Below are 8,689 nucleotides of genomic sequence, written 5' to 3'. Positions count from 1 at the left end.
TCCTTGTATAATTAACATGGCCATGGTCAGGCAGTTTATTTGAATGCCAGTTCATTTTTTTGCTGAAGTACTTTACAATAAAGGTGCGCCCAGACATAAAATCAGGAAAGAACCATGCAATCAGCGAATATTTTCAAAATAAATGCTCTTTTCTATTTGAATAGTAACAAATGCATGTGATACAAAACTGGGCTCCTAGTGTCCTTCTTAAGGCAACGTGGACTATTTTCTTCTCTGCTTTCCAAAGATTAGAGATATTCTCTGCATACAGTAATCCTCCCTTATCCAGGGTGTGGGTATGTTCCAAAACCCCCAATGGATACCTGAAATCACAGAGAGTACTAAACTCTATATATACTAAGTTTTTCCTATATATATCCCTATGGAGGTTTAGTCATTAAGACGTGTCTGACTCTTGCGACCCCATAGACTGTAGTCCGCTAGGCTCCTCTATCCACGGGATTTCCCAGGCAAGAATACTGGAGTGGGTCACCATTTTCTACTCCAGGGGATCTTCCTGACCCAGGGAATGAATTTGGATCTCCTGCATTGCAAGTGGATTCTTTACCAACTGAGCTACCAGGGAAGCCCATACATAACTATGGCAAAACTTAAATCATAAATTAGGTTCAGTAAGATAATATCCGGAGAAGGCAATGGCACCCTACTCCAGTACTCTTGCCTGGAAAATCCCATGGGCAGAGGAGCCTGGTGGGCTGCAGTCCATGGGGTCGCTAAGAGTCGGACACGACTGAGTGACTTTACTTTCACTTTTCACTTGCATTGGAGAAGGAAATGGCAACTCACTCCAGTGTTCTTGCCTGGAGAATCCCAGGGACGGGGGAGCCTGCTGGGCTGCCGTCTATGGGGTCGCACAGAGTCGGACATGACTGAAGCGACTTAGCAGTAGCAGCAGAAGAAAGATAATATCTGAATTGCTGGCATCATTATTATTACACTTTGGGACCATTATTAAGTAATGGGATTAAGTAATGGGATTCTCCAGGCAAGAACACTGGAGTGGGTTGCCATTTCCTTTTCCAATTATTAAGTAAAATAAGGGTTATTTGAACACAAGGATGGTGATGCTGTAACAGTTGTCTGATAACCAACATGGCCACCAAGTGACTACCGGGTGGGTAGCATATACAGTGTGGAGGCCCTGGACAGAGGGGTGATTCACATCCTGGCTGGGAAGCCAGAAGGATCATCATATTGCTGTGTGTAGCTGAACTTTGATATTTTCATTGCTGCATTAAATTTATTTATTAGTACCTAAAATGCCTTTCCTCCATGCTCTAAGACAGGTGTCTCTGCTCGCTAAACATTTTGGCTCAAACTTCTAGGAAGAAGTGTCTCATGAAATTCACCACTACTTGGAGAGTCCCAGGAGTTTGCAGCCCCCAATCCTGCCTGGTCCTTGAGTGTAAAAAACCAATTAGAGACATGTAACCGTTGGATCCAAGAGTTGGAACAAAGTTTAAAGGTTGCTTGTGCAAGTATCTGAACAGACATGAATCTACTTGATAACTTCTTAAATAGAAGCTTATCCAGCCTGTGTTTATATCTTTGCAGAGAAGAGAAATTCTTTCCTTTAGAGCACAATCAGAATCACAATTTCATCAGGTGCTTTGAATTCAGGTCATTTCAAGGATGCCTTACTGTTCCCTGAGGACAAGGACTAGGTCTTCAGTTGAAAAATATTACAAGCCTACTATATATACCCAAGTAGCAAGACATCTGAATCTGTGTAACTCACAGAAGCAAAGGAAGGCCCTGAATGCTAGTCCTTACTACAACGGTGCAGTGGTCAAAATAACCTAACACAGGCCCTGACCACAACGCATGGAATTTCAAACTTTTGCACAGGATCCAAAGTACGTTTTAGACTGGGGACTGTTTGGCAGCCACAGCGATCACAAAGACGGGCCTTTTAAATTAGGCTCCATTGAATATTCAAAAGGCAAAAAAGAAAAGACAGGCTTAGGGTGGAGCAGGCTATGTATGGGGTGAGGCCATGGGCATGGCGGACACTCCTGGGTCTGGGAGGCTCCCCCTGCACCTCAAGAAATTGTCAGGGAACAGGCCCTACCTGGGTGGGAACTTCAGTTTCTGTTTGGTCCAAGGCTTTCTGGATATTTCAGCTAGTTCACATGTGCCAAACTAGGCACAGTGCCCACCCCCTGCCCCAAACCTTATCTCTAGAAATGACAATCTTGATATTTAGCAAAACAAGAACAGAGCCTGAAACATCAGACGGGACCAAAAAACCTTTTACAAATCACAGCCATCCCTACCCAGCCCTCCCCAATCCCAAGTCCTTTTCCCATGCTTCACTTTTAGTGATGGTAGTGGTTTAGTCGCTAAGTCGTGTCCGACTGTTTCGATCCCATGAACTGTAGCCTGTCAGGCTCCTCTGTCCATGGGATTCTCCAGGCAAGAATACTGGAGTGGGTTGCCATTTCCTTCTCCAGGGGATCTTCCCAACCCAGGAATCAAACCCGGGTCTCCTGCATTGCAGGGAGATGATTTACCAGCTGAGCTATGAGGGAAGCCCCATAGCTTTTAGTTATGTTTAGTTTAGTTTTAAGTGTTGCCTGCCTCTAAGTGGCCTTGACTCCTGACAATGTTTTATCAGTCATTGCTTTCTTTTGTCAACCAGCCCTACCAGTAGAGGTCAAAGGTAAACTGGACCTGGACATCGGGGCTTGGTTGAAAGATGACTGTCTTGGTGGCCAGTTGGGTACCTCCAAGCTCACGGCATGAGTGAGATGCAGAGACTCTTCAGGAGTGGGTGAGGGAGACATAGAGATCAGACTTGTGTTTGTCAAGGAGGGAGAGGGATGGACTGGGTGTTTGGGGTTGGTAAACGCAAACGATTACTTTAGAATGGATAAACAGCAAGGTCCTACTGTATAGCACAGGGAACTATATTTAATCTCCTGGAATGAAACATTAGAAAAGAATATTTTTAAAAAAGAATATATATGTGTGTGTCTGAGTCACTTTGCTGTACAATGGAGATTGGCACAACATTGTAAATCAACTATGAATGTAAAAGTGTTAGTAGCTCAGTCACATCCGACTCTTTGGCACCCCCTGGACTGTAACCCACCAGGCTCCTCTATCCACGGGTTTCCCCAGGCAAGAATACTGGAGTGGGTAGCCATTCCCTTCTCCAGGAAATCTTTCCAACCCAGGGATCAAACCCAGGTCTCCTGCATTGGCAAGTGACTGGAGCTACTATAATTTCAATTAAAAGAGTGTGTGATGGGGAGGGTTAGAGGAGATGGAATGGAGGATGAATAATTGCATGTGGGATTCAGAAACAGAGGAGGGAATCAATTTTAAAACCAGAACCAACTCTCAAATTCTCATTCTGTTGTTCAAAATAGAAAGACTCATCGTGCGCATGGATTTTGACCAGAATCCCTCCCTCAAATTGAGAGCATTGTCCGATGAGAAGAGGAGGCTACTGGCCTAGAGGATTTCAGTGGTTTATCCTTCCATCCCACAAATGGATGGACACTTTCTCCAGGGAAGTTTTTCCCTTGACCAGGAGAGAAGAAACGTATCTGACCTAGCTTCCATTGCCCTGCGAAGAAAAAATTATTTTGGAAATCTGAGCTTCGTTTGCTCAGCCTCGGGGTTGTTTATCTAGCTGTCACAGAGAGCTTGTGCTCCTTCTGGCACAAAATAAAATACAGGAACTGGACAGTAACCGTGAGACACAGCGTCCTTCAGGCTGACGCAGGCTGAGATGCGCAGCCTGGCGTTCTCATTCCTTCATGTTCCTTTTGTGTGACCTCACGTCAGCATTTTCCTCTTGTGCACACGATGGAGCAGAACCCTGTTCTCTTTTCCCCAAGAGAGTAAAGAGCTTGTGTCTAGTTTGCTATCAGCTCAGGCTCCTCATATGCCCCCAGCAGACCTTCCACGGACCTGCCTTTTCCCAGATCTTAGGAACCATTTGGTTTTGCTCCAGTTATAAGGCAGATGGAAAACTGCCTTGAAAGGAACTCAAGTCTGAACTGTCCAGACTCCATCCGACTCCATCCTAAGATGCTGAAAGCTTTTCATGAAGGCTGGGAGAGAAGGTTAAATACTCTGAGACTTTTAAACATAATTTTTATTTTTTTATACGATTTTAAAGGTTACATTCCATTTATAGGTACTGCAATATATTGGCTCTATTCCCCATGTTTTACAATATATCCTTGAACCTACCTTACACCGGATAGTTTGTACCACCCAGTCTCATACCCCTATTGCCTTCCCCCTCCACTGGCAACCACTATTTTGTCCTCTATTATCTGTGAGTCTGCTTCTTTTTTGTTATATTCACTGGTTTGTTGTATTTTTTAGATTCCACATATAAATGATATCATATAGCATTTGTACTTTCCTTTCTGACTTACTTCACTTAGCACAATGCCCTCCAAGTCAGTCCATGTTGCTGCACATGGCAAGATTTCATTCTTTTTCATGGCTGCATAGTATTTCATTGTGTGTGTTTGTATATACACCAGTGATGACTGAGTGACCAAAAAACAACATCTTATTTATCCATTCATCAATTGATAGAAATACTCTGAGATTTTTTTATTGAGAATGTAGAATGTGCCAGATATGGTCCCAAATGCTTTCTAGACATTATTTATTCCTTTAAACAACAATGCAGAAAGTGTGATTGTCTTCATTTCACAAACAAGAGAACTGAGCTCTGAGATGTTTTGTAACTTAGAAGGACACCCAGGAGACAATGTTGAGTAAGCATCAGTCAGGAGAAGGAGCTTTCAAGGGGGGTGGAGGAATTGGGGAGATGTTGGTCATCCTTGCAGAGAAAGGATGGATAAGTTCTGGGGAGGCGACGCACAGCAGGCGAGATAGACTTCAGGGCAAACTGCTAATGTGATCAGCATCCTTGATACCCAAGCAGGTGAGCTTAAGGTGCATCAGGGCTGCGCCAGTCACTCAGTGCTTAGAGGACTCAGGGCTGCAGTTGAAAACTCACAACATCCAGTGACGTTCATTAAGGACCATGAGAACCTGGCAAAACCACCCGGACAGTACTCCTCTGTGTCCCCGAGGTTCCCACACAAACACACACACCTCTGCACATCAACTGTCATGCTGTCTGCTGTTTCATTGGAATCTCTGTGGCTCCTCCTTCAGCATTTTACTGGTTCTGTGGTAGCAAAAGCCACCAGGGCTTAACCATGGGATGGAGACAAGGCACTCCATGGGGTGAGGTGAAGAATTCTGGGCAGGGTGTGGAAACATGCTTCAGGTGAATAGAGATCAAAAGGATGACTCTTAATGATAGCTTTTTTTAGAAATGCTCGGCATTTCTCAGAAGCCATCAGAGCCTGCCATAGTTTGCATGGCTAAATGATTGTCTTATAAGCAAAAATATGAAGCTGTCTCTCTGGCTTTCAGTTTCTTTGGTCAAGTCACATCATCATGGCATAGATGAGATATAGGTGGAGCAGCGTGCTTTGGGCTCTTAGTAACCCTGAAAGATGCTGCTGGGAAACCCATGAAACACTGGCCATGGAGATCCAGGTCTTCATCTTCACCTCAAGAAACAAAGCATGTTTGGGGGAAGCATCTGGGGTGGTGACAAGGTCAGTTTTGGGTGAAAAAAGCAGATAAAGACTGAAGATTAAGTAACGGACCTGGGCACTCCCATTCTCCTGACTCAGGAGTATGGTGTCAGTGTATTGGAGAAGTAGAAAGAACACAGGACTGGGTGTCAGAGATTTCATGGGGGAGGGAAGCTTTTTCCTCTACCCTCTCAGATCTTTGAGCTTCCCCGGTGGCTCAGACGGTAAAGTGTCTGCCTACACTGCGGGAGACCTGGGTTCAATCCCTGGGTTGGGAAGATCTCCTGGAGAAGGAAACAGCAACCCACTCCAGTACTCTTGCTGGGGGCTTTGAGATAAAACTGCTGAAGCCAGTTGAACTGACTAAAGTGATTTATTTCAAATGCATATTGAGGGCCTTACAGAATGAAAGGAAAACCCCACAGAGGTGGTCAGACCCAGAGGTTAATACAAAGGACAATACATCTGTGGAGAAGAGATGAGACAGAGAAGGCCTCTGAGCTTCCAGGTGCGGTGCATGATGGGGTGGTAGACATACAGGAAAACTCATGGAAGATGAGGGTCATTTTAGGAAGGTTTGTGATGTGGATTCCTCTCCGTGCCATCCCTGAACTAATGAGAGTCTAGAGTCCTTTCCAGTGATGAAAAGTCATTTGGCTCTTCCTGGTGCTGGAGGGGAGGGTGGCACCTTCACATGGGAAATTTATTCCCGACTTTTAGGTAATCAGGGGGAAGGCAGAGAGCTTTTCCTGCAGTCCATTGTTTCTCAACTGCATTCAGCTCAAAGCAATCTTTATGTCAAAGTGGCATATTTGGGGAGGCACAGTCTGTGTCCCTTTAGCTTCCTGTAACTTACTGACAGTCTCTTCCCTGCTACGCTGGAAGCAAATTGAGGGTAGGACTGGGTCTGTTTGTTCTCCAGACCCCAGCACAGGGCCCGGCCCATTTGTTTGACTGCTAATTAATGGGTGAATGGCTTTGAGCTGCTCTGAGTCTCCGTTTCCTTGTCTGTAAGGTGATGATAGTGCTGCCCAGGTGGCTCAGCAGTAAAGAATCTGCCTGCCAAAGCAGGAGATGTGAGTTTGATCCCTGGGTCAGGAAGATCCCCTGGAGAAGGAAATGGCAACCCACTCCAGTGTTCTTGTCTGGGAAATCCCATGGACAGAGGAGCCTGGCAGGCTCTGGTCCTTGGGGTCTCTGAGAGTCAAATACAACTTAGCAACTAAAACAAGAAGACAAACATAAAGGTCTTGTCTTAGCATCCAAAGATCCCTTCCTACATTGATTTACTCTGCAGCAAAGGTTCCCAGGTTGGTCATGAGAAGGCAACAGTTTAATCTTTTTTCTTGATTTAAATGGAAGCTCGTCCTTATATGGGGGCTTCTCTGGTGGCTCAGAGGGTGAAGAATCTGCCTGCAATGCAGGAGACCTGGGTTCAAACCCTGGGTCAGGAAGTTCCCCTGGAGAAGGAAATGGCAACCCACTCCAGTATTCTTGCCTGGAGAATCCCATGTGCAGGGGAGCCTAGCAGGCTACGTGGGGTTGCAGAGTCGGACAAGACTAAGCAACTAACACTAACACACTTCTTCCTTATCTGAATGTTCCCAGGGAAACATGGCAAGATGTGATGGAGAGCAGAGCAAGACTCATCACAACAAAATACTTGGGAGCATTTTCTCATTTCGTCCACTCTTGTGACCAAGGTTTGGCTCAGAGTTTGGACCATGTGGATGCAGACACGCCACACTCATATCCCTTCCGGTAAGGAGATGGCCCAAGGGTGGGGATGGCTGGGACAGCACAGGTTACTCTCCAAATGCTCCATTCACCAAGGCCAGAAGGCAAACCAGTGTCCCAGCTTTGCATAGCTGCAGAATGGACTCTTTGGAAAATGTGGCCTTGAAATATCTCACTTATGTTTTTATCAGAACGTTTCAAACATTAGTGGCAAATCTCTGGCTTAGTGGAAAACAGTCCTCAAGTTTGGAGTTAGGCATCCTGGATCCTCTTGAAGACACTCTCTGCCTTGTCCTTCTTCAAGCAAGCCACACTTCTCTGGGCCTCAGTTTCTTCCTTTGATCTTAATGTCTAGGGCCCTCTTGGGTCCAATTTTTTTTTTTTTTTTGATTGTGCTGTATCTTCGTTGCTGCCCATGGGCTCTCTCTTGTTGCAGCCGGGGGGCTACTCTTCATTGCAGTGCATAGACTTCTCACTGTGGTAGCTTCTCTTGTTGCAGAGAGCAGGCTCTAGGAGCATAGGTGTGTGGGTTTAGTTGCTCCAGCGAATGTGGAATCTTCCCAGACCAGGGATTGAACCCACATCCCTGTGTTGGCAGGCGGATTCTTATCCACAGTATCACGGAAGTCCAGGTGTAATGCTTTAAGGTGGTTGCATCAGTACTAATTTGAATGAACCAAATCCAGGATCTGCTCCCTCAGGCATCTCTTCCCATTCTTGATGATGCTGGTGTCCCACCATCAGTTCAGCAGGACTGGCACCTGGATCTACTTGCTGGGGTGTGGGGTGGTGCTTTGTTCAATCACCTTCCCTGGCCTGAGCCCCCGAGTGATCAAGGACACAGCTAAGAGATGCTGGCCATGGTAAAGGAGAGTGGAACACTGCGGAGGAATGGCAGAGAGATGGGGTGGAGGGGTTGACCAGTGAGTCAATCAGCCATGGTCTTCCAGGTTCAAGTTCAGCCTGGCTGGGATAAACTCAGTTTAGTCCCTCAAAGTTGAAGCTCTCAAGAAGACTTGACATTCATCTGGCACTCACATGGCAGATCTTGGGGTTTAATGGTGGTGGTGGTGGTTGGGGGGTGAGCTGGAGAAGGGAGCTCTGTCCATAAGTCGCTTATAATTATCAAACCTTTTCTCTGAAGCATTCTGATGGGTAGGTCATGCCTGAATGATAGAAACTACAACAGAGATGAAATATAACCCTTTGAGAGCATCCAGCACAAGTAGATTGTGTGTAATTATTTAATCATTCATTGGCTGGAGGCAAATCAGAGAAGACTTCCAGGAAGAGGACTAGAACTTTCAAGGTGGAGCTGTAGGAGCTGGGAGAAAAGGCGTTCCAGA

Source organism: Bos indicus, chromosome 23 (assembly GCF_029378745.1).
Source record: "Bos indicus isolate NIAB-ARS_2022 breed Sahiwal x Tharparkar chromosome 23, NIAB-ARS_B.indTharparkar_mat_pri_1.0, whole genome shotgun sequence".
NCBI lineage: Eukaryota > Metazoa > Chordata > Mammalia > Artiodactyla > Bovidae > Bos > Bos indicus.
The sequence above is the reverse complement of the archived record's forward strand: the minus strand, read 5'-3'. Positions refer to the sequence as shown.